The sequence below is a fragment of the Capsicum annuum genome, chromosome 8 (genome assembly GCF_002878395.1).
Source record: "Capsicum annuum cultivar UCD-10X-F1 chromosome 8, UCD10Xv1.1, whole genome shotgun sequence".
In the NCBI taxonomy this organism is placed as follows: domain Eukaryota; kingdom Viridiplantae; phylum Streptophyta; class Magnoliopsida; order Solanales; family Solanaceae; genus Capsicum; species Capsicum annuum.
Genome location: NC_061118.1, coordinates 21667879 through 21689414, shown reverse-complemented (window position 1 = coordinate 21689414; position 21536 = coordinate 21667879). Strand labels below are relative to the sequence as shown.

The window sequence follows — 21536 nt, the reverse complement described above, 5'->3', positions numbered from 1 at the left end:
AAAAGAAATACAACATCCGATCGGGACATTCCCTCGACCATAGCAAAAATTGATGTCCAAGACAAAAGTAATGAAAAAATTAACAACAAAAAAAATAAATGGAGCCATCTAAAATATGAATGCTCACCACTTCAAGTCAACACAAGTTGATCCCAAGTCAAATAATTGAGTAGTAGGTGCAGTAAAATCAACACCTATATTGCATGAGGATACAACGTTGAAAATGGTAAGCGGTTGGAGTGCTAGTATGTAACTTAAGGATAAGGATAAAATAGTGACATAGTTCCAAACCAATAAACCAATGCATATGACCAATCCAATATACATACCATGCCGGGATAAGGAACAAGATTAGAATGAACTTTGAAACCATTAACCTGGGCTTGGTAGCATGGCTGTCATAGAATAAGGCACCCATGAGCAACATAGGCCAAAATCTCCTATAGTTGGAAGGGGCCCTATTGCATGTAGCCACACAAACAAGAGAATATCCAAATCCGTATGCGTCTATATGTGGAACTCGAACATCCCAACATAATCAAGGTGACTTAAGCACCATTACATATGTTATGAGGGACTCAAAACTCACATTCATATATTCATTAAGTCAACTCAAAGGACTTTGTCATAAGATACCTGCACCGGCTAGCATGGTTTCCAGTGATTGTCCTTCAGACTCCACTTTCATGGCCCAACTACATATCCCGCTATTAAGCCTAATTTAAAACTGTCATTCCACATACACATCCATTAAACCAATACTTACCAAAGGCATTTCGTTGGTATTGTCATACAAACACTACTTGTAAGTATACGACAAGCCATTACCATTATCAATTGACCAATTATTCATTTGACTTTAGGAATCAAACCCATCGTCTAACAAAGACACATCTTCAATTTAATTTTTAGGTACTTAAACCTATTGTCTAACAAAGATATAAATCAAGTTAATATTAGGGACTAAAACATATTTAACAATTTAAACCACCATAATTATCATTTAGACCATTGCATGGCCAGCAAGGCCTTCACAAAATCATTTAGAAACCATTCATATTCATGAGGTCAATGCCTTTATTCAAAACACTATGTCATGTGACTATTTCATTCACTTAGACATTTTCACAAACTCTTTGAGGGCATGTTTTTTTCAAGACAAAAATCAAGGTAAAAATCATAAAGTTTAGGGTTACCCATGACCTATTTATTAAATCACAATAACAAAGCACCCGCATGTGCAAACCATCACCAAAAAATATGTATAAACACAATTTAAACAAAGAGTAAACAATACTCAACAATATGCAATAAAACCCTCAATTTTGGTTTCAAAACCACCATTTAAAAATCATAATCACACTTTAAAACATCTGATATTTATGAACTAACAATGAGAGAAGAGTCACATGCCTTATTCAAGCAGATTCATAGAAGAAATTTACTCTTAAGCCTCAAGATGTTCACCTTTTAAGAACCCTAGCCCCATTTTCCATAAAAGAACTTACAGAGTGTTTCTGGATTGTTTAATCTTTCAATAGTTAGTTATGAGAGGCCACAACATGTTTTATGAAATGGGGACTTAGGGATTTTGGGGTGAGAAATATCTGGAATACCCCCAGCTTAAAAGCTAAAAAGGGACTCGCAGGAAGGTATGACCATACCCCCTAAACTGATCCCTAGGGTATGATTGGTATGCTTATCTCGTGCCATAGCACCACCTTGGTCCCCCATAATAACCAACATAAGACCACATTGTCCTAAATCCTATCTTAACATATGAGTAGTACCCTATAACCTATACCCTATGAAGAATCCTTTAGACTAACTTAGGGGCATCATACGACTTAACCAAATACGACTTGTACCTTAACATACTTCTAGTAAGGTGTCTAGTCGTATCTTGGAAATAAACCTATCAAAAATCAATGATTAACATATGAATTACATGACCCTAAGCCATATCAAAGCCTACGACTATTATGCTCTAACCATATATTCTACCGAGAATAAGTACTCAGGAATTTTCTAAGGGTCAAAAACCATGGTGTTTTAATACATAAGAGGAAGGAATATATTACTCTGAATGTTGGGAGCACACTCTGTATCTGTGACCCATTGTTGCTTAGCTCTACGCATACATCAAAGGCGATAACCTATACTATGATCTGCAGGCTATAGAAGGGTAGTATGAGTATCAAATGAATAATACTCAGTAGGCAACTGTTAGCTGAGATCTAAAGATAAAGAGAGTATATACAACATATAAACATAATGGAAACTACACATAAGAGTCCATAAATCATTTAATTAGCCAATGAGGTAATAAGGAATAGCCATTCTGCTCATGTCCTATAGGCCGACATAATAAATCTAAGTGAGTAATAAGTGTGGAATATACTATTCCTGCCTCATTTAATGAATTTCAATGCTATACCATATATCCCAGGAAAATATTTAAATAAAGGGGAAAATAAAGATAAATGACCAAATACAAGGCAAAGAAATATTTGTAGAATGTAAATGATGAGAAGGGATATATTATATCACCATAGCTTCATATATATGTATATACATATAAAGATGAGGTGATATCAAAGCATAACATAGATCATCATGTCCTCATTTCAAGACATCATTATAATTCTATCAGGATTTAATTCCATCATTCTCAAGGTTTCTACTCCACATGGCTAGACATGAAATAATTATGCATAATAATGCAACCATAAGTTAGTAGAGGCCAAAAACATACCTAAATGTAAATATTGGATCAATGACCAATCTGTCATAAGCTAGCCATAATAATAATCACAACAATAATAATAACAATGTCAATAAAAATGAAAATAACCGATAACTTAGGTAAACCAAATACTTAGACGAGCCTATGCGTACCTCACCACCCCATTCTTAAACGTTTCAATCAACATACAACAACAGAATCCATATTCTTCACCCATATCTAGCCAATCGTCCCATAATAACTAATGGACATAGGCACATACTAGTGATAGACGATGTGCATACAAGGATAAATGTAAGGTACACAATCAATATCGCAATCTCATCATCATAAACAACCTCCGACCTTATTGGGTATCAATATCCTCACAATAATATCCTTTAGAGTCAAATTGGTTATAAATATCATCCCAAAAATATCCTCCAGACTCAAACTAGGTATCAATATTACCCCAACAGTTTACTTCAGATCAAATTGGGTATGAATATCATCCCAATAGTATACTCTAGACTCGAATCGAGTATCAGTATAATCATTAGCACCAATGCACATATATATATTAGACACATAAGAGGTATAAGGCTCTAGTCATGGCTATAAGGAGTGTAAAATTTAAAAGTCTATTGACCTAAATGATTTTCAGGACTAAATCATTATAAAAGTGTAGAACGGGTAACAATATATCTCGATCGGAGTAAGTAATAGTATCAATTCATGGATCAAAAGTTCCCTCAGTCAAATCTATAAAACAATATCTTTAAACTCTTTTATATGTATAAATATTCTATTTAGTTAGCCAATTATTGTATTAAAGAAATACACTATTACAATAAAAAGTGGGTTTTTACCTTTTTTAGGAAAAAAGTGATAAGGTTGTTTAGCTAGGATCACATCAATACCGATATAATAATCATAAATGTACCGAATTTATGCATGCCATCGCTAGTATTTAGTCAATGGAATCATAAGAAACATAAACTTTTATATATCCATATTCTACAACTGCATCTTTTACAAGGATAAATACTTACCGAATATCCAACCAATATCATAACATGACCCTTGACCAAATAATTTGTCCAAAATAGTCACAACATCATAATCACAACCTTAGGCCCATATACATATCAAGAATTTATATTCATAATCATATTTATAAGTTATAGCATATCTATAATCATCTCAAATATAGTAGGCATCTCACATCTACGAGAAATAACATACGATAGAACATAACTCATAACTATGAGGCATTTTACATTTATAAGACATCTCATATCTAAAGGATGCATATCATAACTAAGATGAATATCATCACTAAAGTCTATTTATCGTATCTAGGAGCAATGCCATTTCTATAGGCCAATAATCATATTCAAAAAGAAAGTTATCTCTACAGGCCCAATAATCACAATTAAGATAAAATAACAGCAACGTGGTTCTAGAGAACATAATAAAAAGGAATCACAAATCTAAGGACCTAATGTCATGTCGATGAGGGTAAATGCCTCTATGGGCCAAATATCAAGTCTAAGAGGAAAAAATATCTCTAATGGCCCAAATTAATTTCTAAGAGGAAATAGCATCTCTAAAGGTCCGTTATCATTTTTGTAAGTAATAACATAGCCATAACTCACAAGTCACAATCCGAGAAACATTATCAAAATATAATAAGTCACAAAGTAACCTTATACTAAGCCTTACTAGTCTCCACTATGCCTAACATCCGCAACTATGTCTGCAATGCTACTATATGTCTTGGCCTATGTGGGCTGAATGACCCTATTTCTAGTACTCAAATTCCATAATTAGGCCAACTATTCTCCAAAACTAGGCTAAGGTATCTAGTTCAACTTTAAGATATCAAACAAGTCATATCCAAGACTAAGATAGAAAGTTTGACTGGAAACATGGGAATTTAAGTCAACCCTACAAAAATTACAATTTCAAGTTCACTAGAATAGCCCAACTAAGGTTAAGCATACTAACCATGATTCCTACATATAAACCACACATCCCAAACATAGAATACTATCATATCCGTGACACAAATTATCCTAAACTAGGAAAAAGAAAATAGCATTCTAAGAAAGCTCACAAATATTCAACCTTATGGGTGAAAAAATTAATAATATCAGTCAAAAAATTTGTTCTCTAAAATTCTCTCTCTAGGTAGTTATAAATTGGTAATTCTTGCCATTTACAGCTGGTGCCTACTATTGTTTCTCAGATACCGACGGAGCTCCTCTGACCATCTGGACATATCTCCACAGGGATGACAAGCATGCATCCAGTCTCCACAGAAAACTCCACCCACATATATGCCATATATCTTTCAATAGGTAGTCCAGTCTGATGGTCACTCAGCTTAAATTTCAGAAGGTTAGTAATGATGGGCTCAGGAGATCATCAACGAAGCTCAATAAGATATGTACAAAAAGCTGGGGGAGGTGAAGCAGAATTAAATTGAATTTGCACCAGGAACAAATACTATTACAACTCAACTATAATCCATTCCAAAATTCTCAATGTTGAATGATGGCGGTAAGATCCCTATTCCATCTCATCACCCATTTAGTAAGAAAACAATTATGGATGATCTGTGGTTATTTCTCAATAATGATTTCATTACGGATGTTCCGACGTCTATGTCGGTGTCTCAAGCTCCAGTAACTGCCAGGGCCCTTGGTAATACTATTGTATGGCCCAAACTAGGTCATGGAAATAAAACCCGTATTCCTTGGGTTACACACTCTTTGGCTATGAAAGTAAGAGCTCAAGAGGCCATGAAAGCTGTGCATATTCAAATTAGACCCCCAAAAATAACAACCATACAAGGCCTTCCAGAGATTGTGTTTAGATCTATGGATTGGAAAGTGAAATTATCATAGAGGTGTAGGTTTACCCTGATTGGGAAGTTTGAAAATAACATGCCTAAGATGGAGGTGATTAGGCAACAATTCATTATGCAAAAAGATTTAAAATGGAAGGTCAAACTTAGTCATTTTAATTCTAGACATTTGTATATTGACCTAGAAAATCAATATGATCATTCCATAGTTTGGTCAAAAGGGATGATGTATATCCAAGGACATATGATGAGATTTAAACTGTGGACCCCCATCTTTAACCCTGAAGAAAAAACTCAATTGGTCCCTATATGGGTTAGCTTTCTTGAGCTCCCTTGGTGCTACTATTGTTTAGAGGTAGTGACACCTCTCTTATCTCCTATTGGTAAGGTATTGTTTTTAGTTTTTGCAACTTACAAAAAAACCAAGGGTAGTGTGGCTAAGGTCAAGCAGCAAATTGTCCTCACCAAGCCTAGACCCTAACATGTTTGGCTGGGATATGATAATGATGAATATGGTGAAGGTAGATGGAAAATCATTTAGTATGAAGAGGTTCCTGAGTACTATTCCTATTACAAACACCAAGGGCATGCTGCAAGATCATGTGTTGTCGAAGGAAAAGATGAGGATACTAAGCAATAACTTATTTCTAATGAGGGTTCTCAAGAGGATGGTAAATAGGAAGAATATCCTCTAACATACAAAAGGATGCAGAAGTCTCCTAGTACAATGTAGCAACAAAATGCAGACAAAGGCAAGGCACCAGTTAATGAGTGCAAGAATAAAAAAAGAGGGGTAGGGACAGCCAAAAGATGATATTCAAGATAAGGTCTCCCAATAAGTATACATGGGGTCAAAAAGGCAATAATGATCCAGCTACATCCAATGCATTTCCATCTTTTCAGCCAGAAACTGATGCCATAGTTCCTTGTCCAGGAAATATTGATGAGGGTACCAAGCAAATTCTACAATAATCAGAGGAGGCTGACAGTGCCAAGCATAATGATCAGGAAGTAGCTGAGGGGAGTGATAGGAAATTCATACCTGATCTAACTAAGGAGAATCAGTTGAGTAGATTAGAGGTTATAAAGATACCAAGTGATGGAATGACAAATGATGTGCTGTCTCCTATAATGGTATAAGAGGATTTCCCTAACTCTTAACAGAAAGTCTTTGTTGAATAACTGCAGGATCAACCTCTTATAGAGATTCCTAGTAAGTGAATGGAAAATGGTGTGCTGTCCCCTACAAGGTTACAAGAGACTTTCCCTAACTCTCAAGAGAAAGTGGTTCTTGAACAGGTGCAGGATCAACCTATTGTCATTGAGACCTTTTCTTAGGAGTTTGAAAATGAATATAGGGTGATGCACTCTAAGGATGATATAGATGACTGCCACTTGGGACACCTAGAGAAGATTGATGAAAGTGTGACTGATGAAGTTGAATCCAGGAGATCAAGAGGAGTTGGCAATAAAAGTGAACCAAATTACTAGCCAGTAAGGGTTGTCTCCCAGATGGTCTTTAATTAAGTCCAGGAAAGGGACTAAACAAACTGTAACTAGCTTGAATGGTCACACAGTTATACCTTTTACCAGGTCTCACTCTCACAAAACTGTCAAATTATCAGCCATCTTACTTGGAATACAAGGGGTATATTTACCCAAGGTGTATTGGAAAGACTTCAACAACTCATAAACATTTATCAAATCTCTTTGATTGCAATCCGGGAGCCTTTCTCCAGCAATACTCATCTTAAAGAAGCTAAAAAAACTAATGATGGGAGTATACTTTATGCAATTCTAATGGCAAAATCTGGCTCTTTTGGTCCATGGATATCTCTTGTGACATCATTGCTAATGATTATTAATAGATTACTTGCTTAATTACTTATTTTGCTCTGCATCAAACTTATCTAATGAAATTTGCTTATGCTAAGTGCAGAGATGAAGACCTTTATGGAATAAACTGGTGCAATGGTCTGCATCAACCTTACCTTGGTGCATAATTGGTGATTTCAATGGTATTACTAAAGTAAGTGAAAAATTGAGTGGTATCCTTTATGATATGAGGAAGAGCTTTAAATTCTTGGGGGTGATTGAAGCTTGTGGTCTAACTGATTTGGGCTTCTATGGTCCCAAGTTCACTTGGTCCAATCTAATGGGTATTAAATTTAGAATATGGAAAAGACTGGATAGAGCAATGGTTTCAGATGCTTCATTTGAGAAAATGCCAATGACCAACATTACTCACTTGTCTTCTGTTGGTTCTGATCATTTTCCACTACTTTTGGAAATGCAATAAAGGCTGGAATCACATATTAAGTACTTCAAATTCTTGAATTGTTGGATGGATCATCTCATATTCCTTAACAATGTGGAGACTTCTTGTCAAAAACCATATGAAGGAACACCCATGGGGAGATTTCAGCAGAAGCTTAAAAGATTGACCTCTACTCTAAGTTAGTGGTATAAAAACGTATTTGGTGACATCTATGCCAATGTTAAAACTTATGAAGAAAAGTTCAAGGAAGCTGAGGAAAATTTGATCTTAAATGGTACTGATAAGAAGAAACAGGAATTCCACAGAGTACAAGCTGAATATATCAGACACCTCAAGGTGGAGAATGCTATATTAAGATAGAAATATAAACTACACTGGTTTAAGTATGTAGATGCAAATTCTAGTTATTTTTATGTTTTATCAAAGGAATAAGAAGAAAAATGTTCATGCACAAAGTAAAGAATGATGAAGGGGATTGGATTCAAGGGGATGATGAAATAGCTGGAGTTGTATGTAAATATTTCCAGGGTATCTTTACTAGGACAGCAGAACATGTACCTAAGGAAATGTTATCCAATATTCCTAAAATGATATCTAATGATCAAAATAAGATTCTTTACGTAATCCTATACTAGATAAAGTGAAGGATGCAGTCTTCCCAATGAATGCTCACTTAACAGATGGTGCTGATGGTATGAGTGGGAAATTCTTTCAATCCTTCTACTATATCAGTGGTATGGATCTTATTCAAGTGGTGATTACTTTATTTTGTGGCCATGCTATTCCCAAATATTTTTCTCATACCTATTTTATTCTTCCACCTAAAGTGCCTCACCCTAACAAATTTACTAAATATAGACTTATCACTTTGAGAAATTTTACCCATAATATTATCTCTAAACTCATTTACCTTAGATTGGCTCCCATATTTCCCACTCTTATTTGTAGCAATCAATCAGGCTTTGTAAGGGGTAGGAATATTTCAGAAAATATAATTCTTGCTCAGGAAATCATTAGTGCCATTAAGAAAGCAATAGTGGGAGGTAATATAGTTATTAAACTGGACATAGCCAAGGCATATGAGAGGGCGTCTTGGTAATATACTTGTAGCCAAGGCATATGAGAGGGCGTCTTGGTAATATACTTGCCTTGTATTAAGAAGGTTTGGATTTGGTGAATCCATTATTGACATGATTTGGAGAACACTGTCAAATAATTGGTACTCAATTCTTGTGAATAGTACTAGATATGGTTTTTTCCACTCTACAAAGGGATTTAAACAAGGTGATCCCCTTTCCCCTGCTTTGTTCATTCTAGGGGATGAAGTACTATCAAGATCTTTATATAATTTACACTATCACCATCAATATTACGGCTTTCACATAGATTGGAAAGGACCCCAAATAAACCACCTTAGCTTTGCTGATGACAACATCATATTTACTACTGGAAGAAGAGCAACTCTCAGACTAATTATGAAGATATTAGTTTCTTATAAAGTAGTTTTTGGCCAACTGATCAATAAGGACAAGAGTAATTTCCTGCTACCAGATAAAGCTTTTCCCTCCACAGTCTCAAGGATTAAAGATAAAACTGGATTTTAGCAAAAGCACATCCCCATTACATACCTTGGTTGTCCTATTTATATTGGAAGACAAAGAATTAATCACTATACTAGTATGGTTAGTAACTGTTATTTTTTGTGGGATAACTGGTCTGGTTTGGGAGCATTATATTATTACAGAACTGATTGAGTAAGGTCAAGTAATACCAAAGTAGTAGTTTTACTAACGGATGGTATGCCAAATATGCAAAGGCGATTTACTATACTTCCTTCTAACCTCTTGCATTCTACCCTCAGAGTCACAATCCAATACCAGGAAAGAATCCCTGATTCCCTAATTAGGACACTAACTCCAAGTGGTAACTTTAATTGTTTATCTGCTTGGGGATAGATTCAAATTCTCATTTTTTCTATGGACAACCCTTTCAAAGAAATTACCTACAAATGAAAGGCTTAGCCAATTTAGTATAGCCTCTGTCAATTGTGGATGCTGTCCTACTTCTGGATGGGACAATATTCCTCGTATTTTTGTTGAGGGTCCTTTCGCAAACCATATTTGGCAATACTTCTCTTTAACTATGGAATTACTCATACCACTGCCTCAATCAAGAACCTGTTGCTGTATTGATGAAAAGCTAAGGCATCTAATAGAGCTCATAAGCTGGTGTATCAGTCTTTTCGAATTATTATTTGTTGGAACTTGTGAAAGAATCAATGTGTTGTTAAATATGGTGACAAACAACCCCAATTAGCCAGAGTTAAATTCCTGATTTACAAGGATATTTCCCATTTTCTTTACACTGCCTTTCCTTACATCCCCTGGCCTTCTGGTTGGTCCACTCTGTCAGCTTATGTGGAGAAATGTAAATAAAAGACAAAAGTCACAACTGTATATTGGTCTAAACCACCAACTCCAATGCTCAAGTTGAATTTTTATTGTAGTGCACTCACTAATCCTGGAAGGATTGGTGCTGGCGGGATCATTAGAGACACAACGGTGATCTCATCTATGCTTATGCTACCCCATTGGGGCAAGGGAATAATAACCAAATAAAGGTGGAAGCTGTTATATGGGGTCTCTCTTTGTATCTGATTAATGGTACAGAACATGTTATGATAATGGTGGATTCTGAGCTCCTAGACAGATGGATAAAGGATCAATTATCAGGCCCATGGCACTTGCAACCTCTTGTGGATTCCTTACTAAAGCTCGTTTCACAATTTCACCTGTGTATTTGTAGACATGTATACAACAAAGTTAATTTTGTACCAGATGCTTTATAAAAAGTTAGCCACCAATCCTTCCATCCTCAACATTATTTCTACAACTGTTAGCTTCCCTCAACAGTAGTAGGGTATTTTCAACTAGATAAATTAGGCATGCCAATCTTCAGGAGAAGGAAGTTAAACAAGTTGCATGAACCACCTTAGTGTATAGAAAGAACTGGAAAAAAGGCATAAGCATGTCATATTAGTATTAGCCTACTTGTATATTATAACCTCTGCTCTAGTCTCATATTATGCCCCCCTCTATGTACAGTTTCTCTAGTGATTAAATGATAACGCTTGGGGGTGCTGCTCAACCCCCGAAAATTTCAATTAAAAAAAAACCTTATGCATCCAAAACCATCATCTAATTCCCAAACATCAAAAAGACAATACTAAGTTATTTCATAATCAAGCATAAAATTCATATTCACATGTCATAGATAACACACATCATCTTCAAAAAAGAGTAGGTAAAAGCCTACAATAAAGCCGAAGCGCAAAACCTCACACTGTTTGTAAATATCCATCTTCAGTTAACAATCCCAAAATGCCATCGCACTATCAAAATATAATCTACTCATCAATACTAGTCTAACTATACCCATATTACACCATTGAGCTTTAAGCACCAAAACAACACCAAAACCCCAAAGTGGGTCCCACTTATGGAAAATAGATTTTGAGGTCGTTAAGGAATCATAACCCTTATGAAATGGGATAAAACAAAGGAAAACTTTAGTCTAAAATCTAGGCCTAAGTGAATTTGGAGTTTTGGGTAAAAAACCAAGGAGTTCATCAAATTAGTGAGAAATCATACCTCAAAGTCAAAGATATTCGTAATAATGGATGATAAACAAGCTCCCAATTCACCCACCATGATCCTTTTATGATTTGCACACAATAATAGGATTACTAATATTTAATAGAAGTGGGGAAATATCCAATTCTCGACCAAATGGAGTTTAAATACCCATCCCAGTTATCTAGTTCTTGCAATCGCGAACACACACGCTATGATCATTACATCACGATTGCAATGTGCACTCTGTGATCGTAATACTCCACTACTACACCTGAAGACAGCTGAAAATTTGAATATTTCCAAAGTTTCGTCCAATGTCTCAAGATGCATTTGGTATCCAATATGAGCAAATGAAATATGTGACCATACTAATTTCTATATTTTTGATGCATTAGTGAAGTAGCATTTTACATCCGAGGTTGTTTCAACCAAATATGGGTGTTAAACTTATTCCTTTCAATTTTCCACTTTCTGATCAATAGGTCAAAATGAGCTCAGATTCAGTGAGACCAGAAGCAAAGGTCTACCTATTCTAACCTCGATATTCTTGAGATGTTAGCACAGTCGGACTTTACATCCAAGATTATTTCAGAGAAATTTTTTCCTGGTGGTCATTTGGAACCATCAAAGACTTCAAAATAGGGATTTGGCTCTAAAAACCAAACGATCTACTTGGTAACCAAACAACCGGTCCCAACAAGTCATAAATAACTTTATGCAACTATAAAGAAGCTCAATCAGTCAATAAAGCATAAATATGAAAAATTACTGAAAGGGTCATTACAATATTCACTACTAAAAGGACTTTCATCCCCAAAAGTCAACGTTTAGAAAGAAACTAAAAAGTTTAAAAGGATGAGGTACTGGTCCCACATGATTAGAGTAGGGCTTCACAGATAACCTCCACAAAGAGAGAATACTTTTAAGGGATTTTTCCATAGGTATCACCTTTCCATCCAGTACTCTTGCTTTACTTCCAAACAACCAAAACTTAACCTCAGCCCCTAATTGGACTTTAGCTGAACTAAAAAGGTTGATGCACAAAAACTAAGCCACAACACACTAATAACATCTCAATATAAAAAACGAATAAAAGTCCCTCCAAGCGAAAAACAAACCAAGACATGAGTCATGCCACCGACTCCAACTCAAAATATACCATATCATTATAATTCAACACCTATTATCCACTCTAAACAATGAGGAAAATCACCTGAGTTTCGTCCACATCATCTCATCATAGCGAACATAAAGAACTAAAGGTTATCTACTGAAAGTCCATAATATAAACATGAGAATAAGATCGTAAGGCACTATTTGGGCACACAAATATAGATAATCAAGGATTGCAATACTTGCCAATGTTGCAATAGGCCCAGATGATAATCAAACACAAATCCAAGAGTTTAATATGTAACTACTCATCATTGAACAATCATCTCCAGGATGTCCTATCAATTGAGAATGAAACCTTCCTAAATTAATCTCAGGTATATTACTCCCACTGAGTAAATCATCTAAAATTCCAAGAGAAAACTAAGAATTATGGCCAAAACTAAACAAAAAATTCCAAGAGAAAAATAAGAATCATGGCCAAAACTAAACGAACAAATACCAGGTCCCTGAGCTATCATTTGAACAATTATTAACTATAATCCATCAAAGTAGAGAAGATTGTATAAACAGCCACAGAGTAGGCTCAACAAGCCTATAAATGAATTCTGAACTGAGACAAGTCTAAAATGAGAGTTCCCTACAAAATCTACAATAGAAAGCTAAAATCTCAATACCAAGGTTGAATTACTAGATCTCAACAGTCGAAACCTATAGTAAAGATGGGTAGGAATTAATCCTCTAAATCTATCTTACTTCCAAATCGCTATTCTAAGGCATTAAATGAAAAAATAATCCAAAAAGGATATATCAATGTCAACTATCTTAAATCATCTTTAGTATCAAAATCTGACATATCCAAGATAAATCATACCAAGCCACAGCCAATACATCTGAAGAACAAAAATCACCATAGGGATAACCATCGATCGAAAAAACAAGCAACCAACTCTATATAAGATAGATGGTATAAACTATAGCCACAAAATAGAAATCATGCCAATGGACAAATCGCCGGTTGAGCTATCCACTGGAAGGGATAAACTATCAACACAGATGTAACAAAAACTTCCCAAGGCCTTAAACTACACCAGTAAAGTCCAACACTTTAGCAACTTAGAGAAATACAACTTAATCTAGAAACTATCACATCCAACACTCTATCTAGGTAAACAATATCATAGGCTCACTTCATCAAGGAGAAACACTCCACCAAGCCTCACTAGACCAAACAAATCATAAAATAGGCATTAAATAAATCTACCTAAGAATCATATCATCAAAGAAGAAGTACCAATCACAACACCATGGTCAAAGTTAAGACCACCACCTGAAAACCAACAACTCAAGATATAGAGTTTTAACATTTTTGACTTAAAAAGAGATAACAGGAAACACCACTTGTCTCTAATATTCGAACTCTACTTGACAAAACCATAACACAGAAAGAAATGAGTGTCCAATCTTCACACTAATAACAAGCATAAACCACCGCAATTGAATGAGCCTAATAATTCAATTAGATGAATCCACAACATCTAGACCTCAAAATTACTATCGGGCGATGAAATAGTAACAATTAAAGACAAAACCTTGAACTGGTCAATCTCACAATATAATATATAGAAAGGGATAGCCAAAACAAAAATCTTAGCGATATAGGAGGAAAGTCTAAGGATCCTAATCTAAAAAATATGAGATACCACTCAATCGTCATCCCTAGAATCATATCAGCGCCATAGAATGTCAACTTAAATTCGATATCACACTATATCCCTGATTCACTCTAATACAGCTAACCAAAAGGGAACTCGGTCAACCTCTTCGCACTAGGGGAAAGAAATCATCAAATTAGGCTATATATCCTCAAGCCACCAAATAAGATTACAAGAAAAATGAAAGTCAAACTAGATAATGCTAGTCTATACAACTACCTCACGAGGATTAAATTCATCAAGAAATAGTATCAAATAATATCAATAACCTCAAGTAGTAATAACAATAGCAACAAGAATATCAATATCAATATAATGATACGCATTACAAAAATGAACATTTATATCATATACCACTCAATGGCCATAAGAACGCTGATGTACCAAGATAAATAGGACTCAAACCCAATAGTTACATCGAAAAGAGAAAATATCAATACAAATCTACTCCATTCACTATAAAAGAAATAAACCACGGAGTAGTAACATAATAATGTATTCAATAATAAGGCATATGTTAATCGATATCAATCTATCAAGGCATACAATCATCAGTAGGTATGAAAACCCCAATGCACATAATATGAGATAAATTTAGGAAATTAAAGCACATCAATCATGGTGTGATCTGCAATCAAATACCTGATGGTATAGAAAAAATAAATTTGAACAAGTCCAACTCGGACAGACTGACTAAATAATCAATCAAGGTGCAACACACAGTATCTCAAACTAAAGATGTCATTGCATCTTAGGTTGATCTATATGAGCTAAATAACTATGAATCCCATGTCAGGAATGCTTTCTAGACCAACAGTCAATGTCTCAATAGTCGTAGCAACTCCTAAAGCATCAACATAGAGATGGCACAAACTAAGCTCAAATGGCAAACCAACAAATGTTTAACAAAATCTCTAGAATTATGTCCAACCTTCTAAAATTATAACCTATCTCAGGGACTCAAGACTAGCAGGGAATACATGCTACCTTTGTCTAATCGACTACTTAATATCAGGGGAACTCTCTATACTAGTGTCTTATCACGATACAAAAAAATAAAGATCCTGGAATACTCCAAGATACTACCTCTCATAATTTAGTATGGTCATCATGGCCAAAAGAACCATACCAAAACTCCACAAGTCTGATGGAAACTCTGCCAACTATGATCATTACAACAAATTTGAGAACTACTCATAGTATGGAATACTGACTGCATAGAGATGATGGGCTACAAGTTAAGTTAAACTCGATCAGAATAATCCTCACTCTCGAATAAAATACCAATGGCTCTATATTGGTGGTATTTCTCTTGCATCCATTTCCATAAGTCTAAATACTCAATCTCTCTATGGTCCTATCATAATCAACATCCTAAAGGAAGGAAGACTCAGCTACAACCAAGTACTCTAATGCCAAACGGAGAGACAGTATTAGTCCCCTAACTCATATATGTAGCAATGACCTGCTCAGGAGGATACAACATAGCAATAAGACTGATCTACTTAAGAAATAAAATCTCATACTCAAACTGGTAAGGAACCATGACGAACACCAATAGAGTCTATGCTATTCTAAAAACTGCTTGATGAATCAAATGTCTTACATGGATGGGAGGAATTTGCAACATAACTCAGATTACTAATGCTGAACCTCAAAAAGATAAAGTAGTCATGAGGTTAACTAGAGCCTAAGCTGGCCCCAAAATCCTCTAGCTAATATTGAAGGTCTTCCATATCTATCTCTATCTCATTTGTTTCGACACTGTGCTAAAACTCTAGAAATAGGTGCTGAACTCCCATTCACCCATCTTGCATCATTCACTGGTTACTAAATAGAGTTGAAGAATGTATTTGAGGTTCATAGTAATGCAGAAACCCTATGAGGAGTCAAAAATTGAATTTCTTAAAATGTCCTTATAGCCTCCCATAGATAGGTTACAAATGTATTAACACCAATTTGCAGGACTCTACTAAACACTTAGCTCTTGTACTAATGCACCAATGAAAACTAAATCTTATATAAATTTACGATGACCCAAATTCTCAGGTCATAATGGCACCTACCCTAATCCACCAGTAGGTAAGACAAACTGGTAGCCTAGAACAGCTAGTAATGGACTACTAAATAATATAAGGACAAGAATGTGTAATAATTAAAATAATGATCAATACATAATAAAGTCCCCAAAATCTAGTAGTATCATTAAAAGATCTTCTAATATAATAAGAGTACAAAAATAAAATACCAAGAGAATTACACTAATACAACTTATCTCTAAATACAATATAGAGACTAGTCTAATACATAAGAGGGAGGAAACTAATACTCCAAACAATAGGAGATCACTCTATATATCTAAACCATGGTTACTCCACATGATGCATAAATCAATGACAGTAATCCATACCATGATCTGCATGTTATAGAAGTATAGTATGAGTACCAAATAAATGGTTTTGAGTAGGCAACTTCCAACTAAGCTCTTAAGATAAAGCGAGTATATACAACATATAAACAAAATACAAACTACATCCAAGAGTCCATAAGAAATTTACCATGCCAATGAGGTAATACGGAACAATCATCCTGCTCATATCTGATAGACCAACATAATAAGGCTAAGTGAGTAATAAGGGTGAACAATCCTATTCCTTCCATAATAAATTAATTTGAATGCTATACCATATATTCCAAGACAACATACGAATAAAGGGAAAAATAAAGATAAATGAAAATATACAAGGCAATGAAATAAATATACAATGTGAACAAATTAAGAAAGAGATATACGATAGTACCATAGCTTTATATAGCGATTTATAGATATGCATAAAAAAGTGATGTCATCTTAAAGCATAACCTAGATCATTATATGCACAATATAAAACCTCATAATAATTCTATAAGGAATTAGTTCCATCATACTTAAGGTTTCTACTACACATAGCTAGACATGAAATAATCATGCATAATGATAACGCTCACCTATACTATTGAAATTAGTATAGGACTTTCATTGTCAATAGCTTAACTTATGTTGAGGTCAAATCCATGAGGAGCAAAATTAGGTTTCTAGTCCTATGGTTGCTAAATACTACTAATAGATTACCCGCAATATGACAAAAACCAAACTCAAGAATAAAAATAGGAGAGGTTGCTTTCTTTGAATGTGTTTGTCAATGACAACGAAAATCAACAAATAAAACAACAATTGTGATTTAAATTGAATATGAAAGGAATATTGGGATTGTGTCTTCCTAAAGGAAAATTATGCATGGGTGCATGAAGATTTAGTGTACATTCTAGTTATCGATAATGTGGTAGGCTAGGTCGAAGGTCCTTGTGGCTAGTTTGTCAACAAAACCTCAAGGATATCACTCGTTGACTCTTTCGAGTACCTAACAAGTGTGTCAATTACAACTACCTATTACCTCAATTAGGCATCCCTATATCTAGGAAGAAGCCTAAGATATAGTCAACTTCCTAATCACTCTTATGCCTAAGATAGTGAAAATTAGCAAACTATATCCTTCAGTTATCCCCTATTGTTTTCTCAGCCATATTTCTCTTTCTAAGATGATATAGGTACCAAGTGTTCACCCAAACCCTTATTAAATAATGGTGTGAGCTTTTAATAATTTGGGATTTTCACCAAAAATCTAATTTAGATATTTGGGGCTTTCACCCACAAATATACATAAGGATTAATCAAAGAATCCACTCTCCAACTCACTAAATTCAAAGTCTCCAAATCAAAAATACAATCATTGCCCAATTAATGGTTTGAAACATCAAATTAAACTTGTTCAAAGAATCTAGAAATCTAAAAAGAGAAAAGGTTTTAGCCTATAAAAAGAATTGGGTTTGGCTGAGTGAAGTTACAAAACTGCCCCTAGGCACATTGCCGCTTAGCTGTGATCACTGAAGCTTGTCTACGATTGCGTCTACCGTGGCTACAGTAAAAACACCATCCTCGCGGTAGTTTTACCTGGCTTGACTAGCTACAATCACAGCCCACAAAGTGTGATCGCTATAACTGAGGCTAGTTTCTTCTTTAGGTTATTTATCTGTACTTCTTTCCTCCTTTTTTGATCCTTTTCAGCTCACATCTATATCCTTTTATCTCATAACCTGTATGCCTACAAAATGTGGAAATTAACATATTTAATAACAAATATGTCTTATTTATTCATTCAATTCATAGTAGCATGCATAAATGTTGAGAGCGAATGAGTGGTAAATTCACCAGTTATGCCCAAATATACATTTCTCTAGAAGGATTAGACATTTCATCAATTCTTATATATATAGAGTGGTAATTTCTCAAGAAACACTACCTTTCTCTATGAGACAAATATACATTTATGCCCAAGTTAGATGACCCAATAATCACAATGACTTCAAACTTAGTTACTACAACAAGTAGCTCTTCAAACATGTGCAAAGCTAATCTTACAACCTCCCTTAACATGAAATCTAATGTTCAATTGTGTAAAAGACTTCAATGATAAACCATGAAACAATCACTAATACTCTATAAGTGACTCACATTTGACCTTAACTTCATTATACTCTTTTTGCCTCATTTTTTGAAAGATAACAAAATAACCCACCATAACTTGCTTATATGCCTCCTCATAAGAAGGAAAATTCCACACACCAAGTTATCAAATATGCAACAAAGTATTTAATTGCAAAGCTCACTCTCTAACAAGGATTCTCGATGCAAACAAACATGATGCCATAGGCTTGCGCCTATTTTTAATCGCCACTACAATGAATATACCTGGTTGGAGATCACAAATGATTTTTTGAGCTTGTAATGTAGGTTCGAGGTAGGGTAAGATATCATTTAGGAACAACATGGCTATACCCTCTTTTAACATCTACATTACACTATTCCATCAAACTTTTGACCATGGGCCACTTCTTTTGTTTTCACTGTTTACACAAGTGCTTACTTTTATTTCCTTGGTTCAACTATTTTCTTTTAATTTCTTTTTCTTGCACACTTTATGCTTTTGTTTCCTTTGTTGGATCCTATCTTTTTATTATTCATTTGTTCTCAATTCTTAAGCTCTTAGGAAATTACTTAATATTTCATTGCCAAAAATTAACTCCTTAAATCCTCATGACACTCAACTTAGGATTTTAGTCTCAACTTGTAATTTTAAGATCAAGGATGGTAGGGTTCAAAAGAGGGATAAATATTAAATGGCTCACGAGTTGTAATGCATTTACCAAACAAAGGTCCAAAGACTCAAACTGGGTGACTAGGGATAATATCTATGCAAGGGTAGGCTTTTTAGGCTATAGTGGACTTCTAATATCACAAAAATACTCAAGGTGATGTGAGGTTTATTTATGTACTCTAGTGTTGTTATCCTAGCAAATTTAGCCATATTTTGAGGATGATTCATGTTCTTAATGATTGAATGATGATAGAAATAAAAATTTAAGTTTTTAAGCATGATGTTACAATGTTAAGAAATGTTTCCAAACAAGTTTAGGTTTAAAGAATTTAATTAGAGTTTGGGTGAGAAAACTACTTTTACAAGCTTGAGCTAGGCGTTGTTCTTGTATATTGTCATGGATTCTAAGCTATAAAATGAGTTTCTAATAGTTTTAATGTGTAATATTATGTGAAATAACTTGTTTGTAATGTTCAAAGTGTATTTGAGTCAAGTCAAGAGCTAAAGGAAAATGTTAAAGATTAAGCGAGCAAGCCTAATCTTAGCTCGTGTTTCTTGCTCATCGTTTTGAATGTTATGTTGTTTTGAGCTCGAATTCTTGTTGTGTGATCATGTATGATTCTTTTGGTCTTGATGTTGATGAAATATTGATGATGTAAAAGCTGAAAACTATGGTAAAATGACACCATAAGAAAAAGGAACAATTGGAGGAAACACTTAGACAAATATTGGATCGATTGGCACATTCGAATGGCTGCCCGCGATTTACGCGTGTTTCCCCTTTCATTGAAGTGATATGGAGAATGTGAAGCACCCTTATAGTTTTGCTATTCATCCTGTGGTGTGCTTGGTAGTGTAGTGCGATGCAGCCTGTGGAGCATTGTCCATTTACATGCCGGAAAAATTCCTCAAACTATAAATACATCACACTAAACACATTGTAATCATCTTAGAACATCTTGGACTAATTGGTAGGATATTTTACTTCATATTTTGTGTTTTATTTTTCTTAATTTACCTTTCTATTAGATTATAATATGTATTCAACCCGTTAGATCATAATTATGTCAATTATTTGCTAAAAACTCCCTTTCCGCGGTTAAAGCTAATAACATGACTACTATAGTTTTGAATGGATTTTGTTTAATTTTATTATCATATTTGGTTGCTTGTTCTTCCTTATTTTAACTATTTTAAGAATTGATTACTCTTAGAATAGGTATATTGTCAACCTTGTGATCTCGGGAGAGGGAAAAGGAAGATATAATGTGGGGATAAGAAAAGTAACGTTCTTATTCTTTTATGAAATAACGAATTTAAATTAGCATCTAGGACAGGGATTCACCTAGGAGCCTTACTTAATTAACATGTAGGATGATAACTTTAAGCACTTACTTGGATTTTTACATCCCTGCTCAATGATGTAGTTGTAATGTCCAAGTTATGTAAATGATTAAAGGTTAGGAGACCATGATTATGTAATAAACCTTATGAAAACCAAGATAAGTGATTTAATGAATAACGATTAATAATGTAGTATGATTTTTTGAAGTGCTTTAAACCTTCTTTTTCCTATTAGTTATTTCAAAACCTATATTTTATGCATTGTTTACTTTATTTTAGTTTACAAATATTCAAAACACTCTTTTGGTTAATCTTGCATCAATTATCTAAATTGTTAACTACAATTGAATAGTTATTAGAACAAGTCCTTATGGGATCGATAGTCAACTTTCTTTAAGCCCACTATATTACTTACTATACCACATACACTGGTGTGTGTGCTGTTATGTTTTTGGCGTCTTTACCTGGGACTTGTAATTTGGCAAATTTTTTACTTTTATTTTTTTATTTTTGGATTACTTTGGTGCTTTACTCTTGGTCTTGGTTTTTTATTTGCAAGAAATAGGTTTTCAAAGTAGTAAGCTGGCAAGGTCTCGGGAATTGGTTGAACCAATCCCCAAAAATAATAAACTCTTCCATCAATGAAGGAGAGATACAAT

At 34.5% G+C, this 21536-nt stretch overlaps 1 long non-coding RNA gene across 2 annotated transcripts; it reads left to right on the top strand.

Moving 5' to 3' along the window:
- Positions 1–4551: 4551 nt before the first annotated feature.
- Positions 4552–20522, top strand: LOC107838994. 2 transcript variants are annotated; one of them, XR_007043910.1, is made up of 3 exons: positions 4781–5290; positions 7537–8609; positions 10382–20522. It is a non-coding gene; the product is annotated as an uncharacterized LOC107838994 (long non-coding RNA). The 2 variants fall into 2 exon arrangements; XR_001664953.2 differs by lacking the exon at positions 10382–20522 and having other exon boundaries at positions 4552–5290; positions 7537–8499.
- Positions 20523–21536: the final 1014 nt, after the last annotated feature.